Genomic DNA, 14,129 nt, shown 5'->3' with positions numbered 1-14,129 from the left:
ATTTCAACATATCTTTAACATATTTTCATACCTTTTTTACTTGTTAGTATTACTACATTTTAGTACATTTTTAACATTATTACTTGTCACTGCCTTCCTACTCTTCATACTACTAGTACTCTCCAGCTTTTCACATCAGCCTTCCTACTAACTATCTGTCCTGATGCCCCTCCAGGGCATCAGGACAGATAGTTTGTTCGCCTTCATAGTCTTCCTACCAACTACATATTTTTATACCTTTTTGCTTCTTAGTATTGTTACATTTTAGTACATTTTAGTACATTTCCACTCTTTCACAGTAGTTTCTGCTGCTCTGCTGCTCTCTTACACATGCAGCTCTTGTGCTTATTTCACTCTTCTCCATTTCAACATGTCTTTTACATATTTTCATACCTTTTTTACTTCTTAGTATTATTACATTTTAGTACATTTCTAAAATTATTACCTGTCACTGCCTTCCTACTCTTCATACTACTAGTACCTTCCAGCTTTTCACATAAGCCTTCCTACTCTTCCTACCAGCTGCACATTTTTATACCTTTTTACTTCTTAGTATTGTTACATTTTAGTATATTTTAGTACATTTCCACTCTATTTCACAGTAGTTTCTGCTGCTCTCTTACACATGCAGCTCTTCTGCTTATTTCACTCTTCTTCATTTCAACGTGTCTTTTACATTCTTTCATACCTTTTTTACTTCTTAGTATTATTACATTTTAGTACATTTCTAAAATTATTACTTGTCACTGCCTTCCTACTCTTCATACTACCAGTACCTTCCAGCTTTTCACATAAGCCTTCCTACTAACAGAAAGTTTTTTTAGCCTTCGTAGTCTTCCTACCAACTACATATTTTTATACCTTTTTACTTCTTAGTACTGTTACATTTTAGTACATTTTAGAACATTCCCACTCTATTTCACAGTATTTTCTGCTGCACTCCTCCTCTCTTACACATGCAGCACTTGTGCTTATTTCACTCTCCTTCATTTCAACATGTCTTTTACATATTTTCATACCTTTTTTACTTCTTCTTATTATTATATTTTATTACATTTCTAATATTATTACTTGTCACTGCCTTCTTACTCTTCATACTACTAGTACCTTCCATCTTTTCACATAAGCCTTCCTACTAACAGATAGTTTGTTAGCCTTCATAGTCTTCCTACCAACTACATATTTTCATACCTTTTTACTTCTTAGTATTTTTACATTTTAGTACTTTTCTAACATTATTACTTGTCACTTTCTTACTTTCTGTTTTTTTCTACTGAATATATACCTACTCTTCATAGTCTTCATACCTGCTATTCATACTCCTTGTACCTTTCAGATTTTACAAAATAGCCTTCCTACTAACTATCTCCTTCCACATTTTACACATAAGCCTTCCTACATATACTATTATGAAATTTTAGTACATTTCTAACATTATTACTTATCACTTTGACACTCATTACAGCTCCTTCACAGAAGTGTTTTAAACTGCCACATTTCTCACAGTTTTAACATTACATACACATATTATACTTTGCTTCAGCCGTTTCAGTTTGAACAGACAGTCATGTTCGAAAACACGCGTGCACACACACAAACATACAGCTGCTGGTATGTACACATCCACCCCCACGCACACAGACACACAGACAGAAATATGTGACATAGATACAGCCATAGGATAAGAAAGAGGGAAAGAGGAGAGTGATAGACCAGTCACAGACAGCCAACAGAAAGGGTGAGCTGTACCCACACTAAACTGCACCAGTGCCACAGTTTGCACGCTCAGCAATCACACGCATTTTCTCCAGAAAATGCACCTTTCTAGTTATTATTATTATTATTATTAATCCGTACACTTTTTTGGCACCTATCTCCTCCTTCATACTTTTAGCTAGAAACTCCGTTCAAACTTTAAAATGTTCAGCTTGTTTAGGACATAGGCGCGTGTATTCAACTTTTTGATATCTATTCTACTTTTTAAACTATTCTACTTTTTTCGACTTTTTTTTACAATGGGAGTCTATGGGCGGAATGTTCAAACCATGCCCTCTTTGAACTCTAACTACTCTTTCATACTTTAAGCTAGACACTCCATTCAAACTTTAAACGGGTCACCACTTTTAGTACTTTATTACTCTTATTCAGCTTTTTCATACCTTTTGTACTTTTTGAGTAATCACAGTTTAAGTTTTATACTTTTTTAAACCTTTATAATGGCAGCCTATGGAGCTACGCTAGAGTGCGTGATGTCACAATTCACTCTAGCAGACTTTACAGGCTGTACTTTTTACTAAATTCACACATTTTTAAACTGTGACAGTTCACACAACTTTAATACTACATACACATATTATACACCAAACCCTTCAGCTGCTTCTGCTCTCACTCACAATGTCAATATATAAGCGATGCGATGTATAGTTTTTGAGATATTAACGTTTGTTTGACACTAGTGTTCCACTCTTTTTCACAGTAGTTTCTGCTGCTCTGCTGCTCTCTTACACATGCAGCTGTTCTGCTTATTTCACTCTTCTCCATTTCAACATATCTTTAACATATTTTCATACCTTTTTTACTTGTTAGTATTAATACATTTTAGTACATTTTTAACATTATTACTTGTCACTGCCTTCCTACTCTTCATACTACTAGTACCCTCCAGCTTTTCACATCAGCCTTCCTAACAGATAGTTTGTTCGCCTTCATAGTCTTCCTACCAACTACATATTTTTATACCTTTTTGCTTCTTAGTATTGTTACATTTTAGTACATTTTAGTACATTTCCACTCTTTCACAGTAGTTTCTGCTGCTCTGCTGCTCTCTTACACATGCAGCTCTTGTGCTTATTTCACTCTTCTCCATTTCAACATGTCTTTTACATATTTTCATACCTTTTTTACTTCTTAGTATTATTACATTTTAGTACATTTCTAAAATTATTACTTGTCACTGCCTTCCTACTCTTCATACTACTAGTACCTTCCAGCTTTTCACATAAGCCTTCCTACTCTTCCTACCAGCTGCACATTTTTATACCTTTTTACTTCTTAGTATTGTTACATTTTAGTATATTTTAGTACATTTCCACTCTATTTCACAGTAGTTTCTGCTGCTCTCTTACACATGCAGCTCTTCTGCTTATTTCACTCTTCTCCATTTCAACGTGTCTTTTACATACTTTCATACCTTTTTTACTTCTTAGTATTATTACATTTTAGTACATTTCTAACATTATTACTTGTCACTGCCTTCCTACTCTTCATACTATCAGTACCTTCCAGCTTTTCACATAAGCCTTCCTACTAACAGAAAGTTTTTTTAGCCTTCGTAGTCTTCCTACCAACTACATATTTTTATACCTTTTTACTTCTTAGTACTGTTACATTTTAGTACATTTTAGAACATTCCCACTCTATTTCACAGTATTTTCTGCTGCACTCCTCCTCTCTTACACATGCAGCACTTGTGCTTATTTCACTCTTCTTCATTTCAACATGTCTTTTACATATTTTCATACCTTTTTTACTTGTTAGTATTATTACATTTTAGTACATTTCTAACATTATTACTTGTCACTGCCTTCCTACTCTTCATACTACTAGTACCTTCCAGCTTTTCACATAAGCCTTCCTACTCTTCCTACCAACTGCACATTTTTATACCTTTTTACTTCTTAGTACTGTTACATTTTAGTATATTTTAGTACATTTCCACTCTTTTTCACAGTAGTTTCTGCTGCACTGCTGCTCTCTTACATATGCAGCTCTTGTGCTTATTTCACTCTTCTCCATTTCAACATGTCTTTTACATATTTTCATACCTTTTTTACTTCTTAGTATTATTACATTTTAGTACATTTCTAACATTATTACTTGTCACTGCCTTCCTACCCTTCATACTACTAGTATCCTCCAGCTTTTCACATGAGGGCATCAGGACAGATAGTTTTTTCGCCTTCGTAGTCTTCCTACCAACTGCACATTTTTATACCTTTTTACTTCTTAGTACTGTTACATTTTAGTACATTTCTAACATTATTACTTGTCACTTTTGTATTTTCTGTTTTTTCTACTGAATATATACCTACTATTCATACTATTCATACTTCTTGTACCTTTCAGCTTTTATATATAAGCCTTCCTACTCTTCCTACTAGGTTAGGGTTAGGTTTCATACTACTAGTACCTTCCAGCATTTCTCTCACTCACGTTTTTGGACACACACACTTCTTTTTCACTCTTCTCCATTTCAACGTGTCACACACGCACACACACACACACACACAGCTACTGGTACATACTGTATATAGTACCAGTATCAGTACCAATGTGTAGATGCAGTCAGTTGATGTTATCTATACCTGTTTTACCACCTGTTGTACCTTCCAGCTTTTACACAATAGCCTTCCTATTAACTGTCTAACGTGTGTCTAACGCACACACACATACGTATGTATTGTTACCCTAGCTTCCCGTCGACGTTGGGATGCCGATTCAGATTACCCACCTCAAGGGCAAAAAAACGCCACATCATGGCTATATCTTGAATTCGACAAACTTCACAGAAGTTAAGGTAACTAATACATATAAAACATGCTGCAACATTTTTGTTTCCGTTAATTATAAAGTTCTGTTATTATATCATTGTTATCATAAAATGGATTCTATGGCTTGTGTGAGCACAATATTTTGAGGTGCTGCTGGCTCTGTGCCTCCTCCGCTCCCATTGCTGTATGTCTGTCTTGTGTATTGTGTGGCTTCAACAGATCGACATGGATGACCACAGGGAGGATGAGATGTGGGGCACCAGGACCCTGGAAGATGGGGACCAGGAACTGTTTTTGCAAGACGACACCCTCCTCGTCATCCCCAAGGAGGTGTGGGCAGCCAGTTTCCCGGATGGGCTGCCCACCATCCCATGCCGCATCACAACTGCTTACAAGCAGGGGAGAATCACCGGCATCAGCGCAAATGAAATTTAAAAAGAAAAAAAGAAAAAAAAAAAGAATGTTGTGTTTATGTTTTATATACGTAATGATATATGTTATTTAAATTGTTATACTGCTGAACTGAATAAAATGCTAGTTACTTAAAATATTGTCTTGCTGTTTCAACTTGGGAAAACTGGAAAAAAAATCAAGTAGCCTAAGGAATCGACTATAGTCTTAATGATCCCTTACTAGGTTTTTTTTAAATAATAAATTGTTGAGCGCATGCTTTATGTCGCAGATTTGTCAGAGCCAGTTCCTGGAAATGAAAATAATCCATCCACGATTGTAAAGCCTTTCACTGTGGCCTATTAAAAGCGACAATGTGGTCATGTGAGCGGGTCGCTATGCCAGTTACATATTAATTATCTTAAGTAGCCTAATCACGCATGTTTTTGTTGTTATTATTATTATAACAAGTCTCTTACCTCTTTTCAGTATGGCGTTGCAAAAGATTCTTGGCACGACAACAGAGCCCTACAAGTGGCTTGCCCCTATCACTCTGACGGTCGTAGCCTCTAAAGAGGTCCCCAAGGTCACTGACTGGCACTTCACTGAGGGGGTGGTGTCTGTGGCTGTGGTTCGCCAAAACACCTGCTTCGCTGTGTCCGATGGTGAAACAGTGACGAAAATTACTGTTTTTGAGGAGTATGCCAGGAAGGTGTCAGTGGGCACCACCTATATTGTTAGAAATTACCACCTGTCAAGGACGGGAGCTGTACCCTTTATCCAGTGTTGGAAGGACACGGCATTCTATTATACTGCTCCTCTCACCATTCCGGAGGAGTTGATGGTGAGCTGCCGGCTGCTGCTGAACCCCACCTCTCCCATTCTCCGCCTAAAAGACATTGTCCCAGAGAAGCACACCGGTCTAATGACAATTAAAGGATATGTCTCTTCTGTATGTACCTACCTGCTATGATGAATCACACACCTTCCACAATAGGCTGCAACATCCCACTCAAGCGCATCAAATATCAAGTCCAGCAGACTATCATACATGCTTACACTAAACAGCCCAACGGACAGAAATCTATCCGTTAGTAATTCAGTGTGGCCGCGGCCTAATAGGCTGATAGGGATCAGCTGATTCTGATAGGCCATTGGTGGTCATGGTAACCAAAGAGACTATTCAACTTAAGACATGCAAACAACAAAAAATGTGACAGTAATAGTCACTATACTAAGCACTGATAATAGTCTGATAGACTGAAACATTTGCTTCCCTTTTTCACCTCACCTTGTTTTGTGCACTCTGGGCACCTGTGGATTTTTGGCAATTCTGTTTATTTAATAAGACTTTCATCTTTGAAAACAGCTTTGCCTTACATTTTTTGTAAGGCATTTCTCCTCGGATTTTTTGTGTATGAATTCCACCCATATAAAGTAGTGGAATAGTGTGCACATCCCACCCAACTTGTGTAAAGGTGCAGGACAAAATCAACAACTTACAGAGAGACTGGGACGGATGTCCACACACAGAATATAAGCTCCCAAAGAATTTATTGCAACGTTTTGGCCAGCACAGTCTTCATCAGGTGTTTTGAGGAAGACCGTGCTGGTCGAAACATTGCAATAAATTCTTTGGGAGCTTATATTCAGCGTGTGGACATCCTTCCTTGTCTCTCTGGATTCCTTCCATCCCAATACCAACTAGTTATTTTCTTTATAATAGTCCTTCACACTCAACAACCCACTTACCTCATAAATCTGCTACTATCTACAATATCCACATCTACATTTGCACATATTTAATGGAGACACACAATAATCTAAAACAGCAGGTTTAAAAACATCCCAAGTGTCTATATTCAATATTTTGCTTGCTTTCTACTGTACATTTTTAATAGATTTTATTTTACATATGGAAAGATCCATGACATAGCCTAACTTCACACCCCTCCAAGTAGATAAGCTAAAATACCACAGTTGCTTAACTCCCTGTTCAACAATTCTCATGCAGTGGTTTATTTTCTCAACTTCTATCACATTTAGATGGAACCTGTGAGGAAACATGATGGGGCAGGGGGCATATGCCCTGTCCGTAACCTGGTGATCAGCGAGGTAGAAAACTGTTCAAAATCCTCTTTTGTGTCCCACTTTTAACTCAATGAATGACATGGTTCATTTCTGTTAGATTTTTTTTAACATGTCAAAGCTTTGAAGAATTTATATATTTAACTGTTTAATTTTGGTTTAGTGAAATTTCATGAATTCTTAACATTAATTAGTTAAATGCACAGTTCCTATACTATGAATACAACTTACCAAGCACTTTTGTCTTTTGTCAGGAGGGAGCACAGGTGAAGGTTGCTCTGTGGCGGGAGGCCAACCTGGTTCCCGTCAACGTTGGGATGCCGATTCAGATTACCCACCTCGAGGGCAAAAAAACGCCACTTCATGATTACATCTTGAACTCAACTAACTTCACAGAAGTTAAGGTAACTAATACATATAAAACATGCTTTCATTTTTGTTTCCATTTATTATGAAGTTCTGTTATTATATCATTGTTATCACAAAATGGATTCTATGGCTTGTGTGAGCACAATATTTTGAGCTGCTGCTGGCTCTGTGCCTCCTCCGCGGGAGGATGAGATGTGGGGCACCAGGACCCAGGAAGATGGGGACCAGGAGCTGTTGCTGCAAGACGACACCCTCCTCGTCATCTCCAAGGAGGTGTGGGCAGCCAGTTTCCCAGATGGGCTGACCACCATCCCATACCGCATCACAACGGCTTACGAGCAGGGGAGAATCACCTGCATCGGTACAAATGAAATTTAAAATGTTTTATATACCTAATGATACGTAATGATATATTTTCTGATTTAATTGTTATACTGTTGAACTGATACCTAATGATACCCAATTATATATTTTATGTGATTTAATTGTTATACTGTTGAACTGAATAAAAGGCTAGTTACTTAAACTAGAAAAGGCTAAATTTTCTAAAGAAAATTTAAGTGTGCTTGCCGCCCTTGCAATGCCCCTGCCCTTAGACTTGGCGTTCACTAGCTTTGCTAAGCAGTGCAGCATTGCAAATGTTAGCATTTTGACAGACTAGACTCAGTAAACAGAGCCAGTTGCGTTCAAAGGCACTGGGAAACTTTTCTCATCACTGCACAGCAACATGTTTGGTATCGAACGAAACTACAGATTCCCAGCTTTCCAAGGACCCCTAAACGCATCACAAAGACAGCGCAGAGGCTGACAGAAAGCCCATGTGGGGAACTCATGGTCTCTGTCGCCATCTGCTGGCTGTGTCGAAGCACTGACATGAATGAGCTCGACCATTTCATTTCATGTCATTTTATACAGTAAGGTCAAGTTTAAAAAAAATGCTGTCATCACATTGAAATGGTTACTATGAGGCCATATTTCATCACACATGAATGCAATTGGGCTCTTTGGATTCACAAGAGTCTCAGCTTTGTAGCCATACCCAATTTCTACAATTCCATGACCGCGGGAGGATGAGATGTGGGGCACCAGGACCCAGGAAGATGGGGACCAGGAGCTGTTGCTGCAAGATGACACCCTCCTCGTCATCTCCAAGGAGTCTCAGCTTTGTAGCCATACCCAATTTCTACAATTCCATGACTGTTTAGGTATCACAGTGTGCAGAAATAGGGAAAGAAAAAAAAGGCGAGAATAACATGTTTTCACTGCATGCAGAACACTGTGTCTTTAGTACCCTGGAGCTCATATACCCTATGTAGCTGACATATGTCAGATATGGCTGTAAAGCTAAGACTCTTGCGGTTCTAATGAGCCATTCAGATATCTTGATGTGAGAGGTCAAGGGACCCGTTTGAAAATAGTCATGCCCATTTAACTATGTCAAAAACGTTGCTGACTTTGGAGCTATGTTACATAACATGACTGGTACCTACGTATTTGTCTGGATGTCTAGTTTCCGCTAATAAAAAAATGCTCCGCTCTAGCTTAAAAACTGAGCTCGTGAGAAGCTCCGTTAAGCGTCGGCCGACGCGCAGAAACCACCATACTCTGTGTGTGTACCTTAGCTTCAGTTAGATTCAGCTACTGTGTAGGAGAAACCAGACATACCTCTCGATCTCCGCAGCGCGGTCCGTCTGTCCCAAATGCATCAAGCCAGCCATTAAAAACTCTGCACTAGACTTTTAATATACAGAATAAAAGTCCAAATACATCCATACTGATCTGATTCTACCTTAGCTTCAGCTACTGGGTGGGAGCCTCCCGATCTCCGCGGAGAAACAAGGACAAAACCAAACTTCAATTTCTGGCTCTGTGATCCTGTGATTGAGTCCACACGGTTCTCAGGTTCTCATCCTTTTACAATGGGTGTGTATTGCGTCTAAAAATGCCATTTAATCATTAATATCTCAAAGAGCTTATGATGGATCTCTTAGAAAAGTAATAGCACACGGTTCCTCAATGAGCCGCACATTTTGATGTCTAATATATCTATGTACTGTAAAAACTGTAGGAGGAGTAGCATAGTAGTAGCAGTAGTAGCAACATTTGTCCATAAGAAGAATAAGAATAAAAATAATAAATAAGAGTGTGCTTTGCCTACGGCAAGCACACTAATAAGTATGCAAGATAGTAAGAGTGTGCCCTGCCTACGGCAAGCACACTAAATATTGTCTTGCTGTTTCAAGTGTATCAGACATTCACCCAGAAACAATCTTCCATTTTCATGGTACTACACTGCCACCTTGTGGTCATTTATAGCAACGACATGTCAGTATAAAGTGTCAGTGCGTTCGAATGTATTACATGATTAAATTGTCTTTTGATATTAATCACGCAGTTAGAAACACAAGTTACATATATGAGTTAACTTGGTGAAGACTTTATAGCCACAGATTTGACCATGAAGGTTTATTTGATGTCGTTATATTGATGTGCTAGCTATATAAGTTTGAATGTAAGTTCACAGGATTTTATTATTTTGATCAATTGACAACAGTAATTGGTGGAGATGTAAAATACCGACGTATTATTTTAAAAGAAATCTTTATTAAGATCACTTAGTAATGGATCCCAAAATAAAATAGACTAGAAGAATGATTCCTCTTGCTGTATACTCAGTATACTTGTTGTACCTAAATATATAAGTGATACAATGTATAGTTTTTTAATTACGGACGTTTATTCGACAGTAGTGCTGTACAGACTGTAAACAGTAATTGAGTCTAACAGAGATGAAAAGTCATGTTCAAACACACACACACACGTATTGTTACACGTATTGTTACCCTAGCTTCTATGAGTATAGGCTTCACCCTCTAACAGCTATCACTATTGGGGTCACCACTCCTGCACATGCACAGTACTGAAGACTTCAGTCCACGCCCTCACGCTGTCCACATGAGGGCCCATCTCAGGCTTTGCTGATCTCCTCAGCCTGGTCAGGTGGCAGCTGGTCAGGTTGTGCGGTCAGGGCTGACATGGAGGCCAGGAGAGCTAGATGTCAGTGGAAGCAGCTTGAGTAGTGCACTGATGCACCCTGTCAGCCAGCCTTGTGGTAACTTGGTCCTTGGCTGTGTCCACACGAGGAGCTTCAAGTACCTCTACTATTTCTACCAATCCTACTCTTTATACCACTCATCCGTCCATTTATCTACAGCTATTTTCCTTGTCCTACACAATTTGGTTGTGGTCCTTTCTGGGATTGACAACAGCACTTGGCACTGAAAGGAGAGACAAAGTCTGTGGTCAAAGTAATCACTTTTATTAAAAACATTTCAAAATGGTCCCACTCACAAAATCTGCACAGCCAGGTTAATTTGTATAGCACTCAATCACAGTTACAGTCACAGAGTGCATAAAAAGCAAACAATTACTGATGTTAACTCTCAATCAGACAAGGAAGGAAAACTCCCTAGAAAAAGGACTTTACAGAGACAGAAAAAAAAGGGGACAGAAAAAGTAGACAGGAAAAAAAAAGCCTAACTAGATCTAAATAATCATAAAATAAAATGTAACGGCCGGCAAAGCAGCCTAACCTGACTAATCTTGCCTAGGATACCCGGCACCACCAACCTTAGACCCTCTGAGCATACAAGGAAAAACTGCCAAAAAACCTAATTAGGAAAAAAAATGGAAGAAACATTGAGTAGGCCAAGTGTGAGAGGGATCCCCCACCAGGATGGTGGACAATAGGTGCAGGGAAGAAGAGTAAAATATACAAAAATATATACATTGATATATATATATATACGGTATATATTATTTTTTGGCCATTTGGGCAGATAAATTCTATAAACAAGAGCGAAAGGAATAATTAAAATACTATGCATTAAAATATACAAAGATTAATGAAAATCTATGAAGAAGAGTTTCAGGTAACACAGATAAAGTATTGCACTTACAAGCAGTACTGCACTTTTAACAGGAGTGGGCAGGGAAACTGTTGGCCAATTTTCAAAAAATGATGACAAATCCCTACCAACATAAATATTGTAATCACAGGCTTTTTGAGATACAACAATGAACTACAAACTTAAAAATGCTGATCGATAAAACAGCTGTAACTGCACAAAAATTAAAGGAATCAATAAAGGTTGAGTCCAATCAAAGTGCCATCGCTGCCTTAATATTGCAAGGTAGCTGGAGACATTAAAAGAATAAAATAAAATAAAATTCTGTATGGAGAATTCCATACAGTATTTAGTTATTAGGTTAGAGATGGTGTGTGTGGTTGTGGTTTGTGTATGTGTGGTTGTGGTGTGTATGTGTGTGTGTGTCTGTGTGTGTATACATGTGCAGTAGCAGCAGTAGTAGCATGTGTAACGTGTAGTGTGTGTGTGTACACGTGCAGTAGCAGCAGGCTTTCACATTAAATCATACTCATAATACTCCCGCAATATGGGAGGGCGGTTAGCTACATGAAGTGCGTCAAAATGCCGTGATTTTAGGGAGTCCCTTCACTGACCTACGTCCTAATTTCATGCTCAATCTAATGAAAGATCTCATATCATAAGAGTTTTAGACTGGCACAAAAACAGAAATGGAAAACATATACATTGGGAGGTGTAGGAGTTAGCCATAATAGCACAAAAAATGTCGGCAAATAACTATGCATATGCAACCAAAAATGAAGCAATAAATAACACCAAAAAATAATAAAAATTCCAGGCTCGAACTTCCATATGGTCCCAGGTCGTCACAGGACATTTGTTCCTCCAGCACCCTGCAGAGAAAATAGAACCTGCAAATGAATTACTCAACAAGCAAAAGTCCAGACCCCTGCCATAGCCTTAGCCTTAGCCAACAGGGGTTGCCATCACGACCCACCAACATAACACTACTCACAGTAACCCTGTAACAATCTTGACTGAGGCTACTTACAGTCTGCCTGGATCCAGCTCTAGTGTTGAACGCTCACACGGGTCACATGGCGGCGGCGCTTCTTGTTCCCCTGTTGCATATGTTCAGCTCAGTCAGTGCAGCACCGGTCCTGTACACGTCTCCAGCCTCACCTCTTCTCATGGCCTGATAGAGGGGAGAGACAAGTCTTACACCAACCCTGAATATGCACATGGCCAACAGTCACAGTCTACAGCTACAGTTAAGAGGGAACAAACTGTTCAAGAATCAAGCTACATCAATAAAAGGTACATACAGCTCACACGACACAAAAATAAAATCCAATTATTGTAGCAAATAAAAAAACAATGCAAGCAAAGCCATGCACCAGGCTCAAGTTCAGAAATTTACGGCAGAAGGTGCAGTAGTGGCCTCATGGTATGGTGTCTCCCTCACCTGGATACATGTCTTTCAGTTTAGCTGGATGTGGAGTGTTGCTGGACATCTTCCTTCTTTAAAGCACTAGTGCAGAAAAACAAATATCTTATGCTTAATACTTTATCATAAAAATTACTACATATATATATATATATATATAGAAATATGGCCCTTGACCGAAGCTCTTCAGGTTTACTAGAAAAAATAAGGGCGATGATCAAGTTCACTTACAATCTGCTTGGATCCAGCTCAAGAAGAGTGTTGAACGCTCACATGGCTACGGCGCCCCTGACTCCTACCTCGTCACAGGATACTTGTTCCTCCAACACCCTGCAGAGAAAAAAGAACCTGCTCAACAAAGCAAAAAGGCCAGACCCCTGCCATAGCCTCAGCACAGGACCCACCAACATAACACTACTCACAGTAACCCTGTAACAATCTTGACTGAGGCTACTTACAGTCTGCCTGGATCCAGCTCTAGTGTTGAACGCTCACACGGGTCACATGGCGGCGGCGCTTCTCGTTCCCCTGTTGCATATGTTCAGCTCAGTCAGTGCAGCACCAGTCCTGTACACGTCTCCAGCCTCACCTCTTCTCATGGCCTGATAGAGACAACTGTTACACAATTCTAAATATACACAGGGTTATGCTATCACTAAAATGTACATGCAGCACACAAATGAAACAATGCAAATTGAATTTTAATTATCATAGCAAATAAAAAACAATACAAGCTTAGGCACAGCCAAACACATCAACAATAAAGACACACCAACACCTCACCAGAGGAAGTCCAGAGATTTATGAGGTGCAGTAGTGGCCTCTTGGTATGGTTTCTCCCTCACCTGGGTACATGTCTTGTAGTTTGAAAGACACAGTGAAGTGATGCTGGACTGCTTCTCTCATTCTGGGCTGATGGATCATCCCTGGAAGGTGTTTGCTACCTGTAAAACACTACTGTACAAAATACAAAACATATTCCTTATGATTATTACTTTGTCACAATATTTGGTCATTTTACTAGACGGTCGCAGAAATACGGTCTGTACCTGAAGCTTTTCAGGTTTACAGGACAAGAGAGGGGCAGTAATTGAGCCTCGTAACCTTCGGCGGATTGACTTGAGATCATAAAAGTTTGTTTGGGTGGCTTGCATCCCTCCATTTGGGTGTCTTCTTCTTGACAGCAGTTGAACGGAGTCTGTCCTTTTTTTGTGTTTTCCTCTGCTCCTGTGACTGAGGCAGAAAAGGGCTTTCTGTGGTCCTGAGAAAGAGCATATTGCTAACAGCTCCACCTTTGTCTGTGAGGATGCCGTCACATAGATCTGTTTCTTCAGGAGAGAACGGTCTTATCCAGTCTTTCTATTCCAGTCTTCCTCTTCCTGGGGCTTTGTCAGATTT

The 14,129-nt window shown here is 39.2% G+C and overlaps 1 long non-coding RNA gene across 1 annotated transcript; it reads right to left on the bottom strand.

The window, feature by feature from the left end:
• Window positions 1-10,700: 10,700 nt before the first annotated feature.
• On the bottom strand, window positions 10,701-13,672 carry LOC144539422 (uncharacterized). Its single transcript, XR_013504943.1, has 6 exons — window positions 13,577-13,672; window positions 13,190-13,333; window positions 12,963-13,061; window positions 12,750-12,815; window positions 12,336-12,479; window positions 10,701-12,177 (listed from the first exon to the last, which is right to left on the bottom strand). It is a non-coding gene; the product is annotated as an uncharacterized LOC144539422 (long non-coding RNA).
• Window positions 13,673-14,129: the final 457 nt, after the last annotated feature.

This window comes from Centroberyx gerrardi, chromosome 6 (assembly GCF_048128805.1).
Source record: "Centroberyx gerrardi isolate f3 chromosome 6, fCenGer3.hap1.cur.20231027, whole genome shotgun sequence".
In the NCBI taxonomy this organism is placed as follows: domain Eukaryota; kingdom Metazoa; phylum Chordata; class Actinopteri; order Beryciformes; family Berycidae; genus Centroberyx; species Centroberyx gerrardi.
This window is presented reverse-complemented; position numbering and strand designations above follow the sequence as displayed.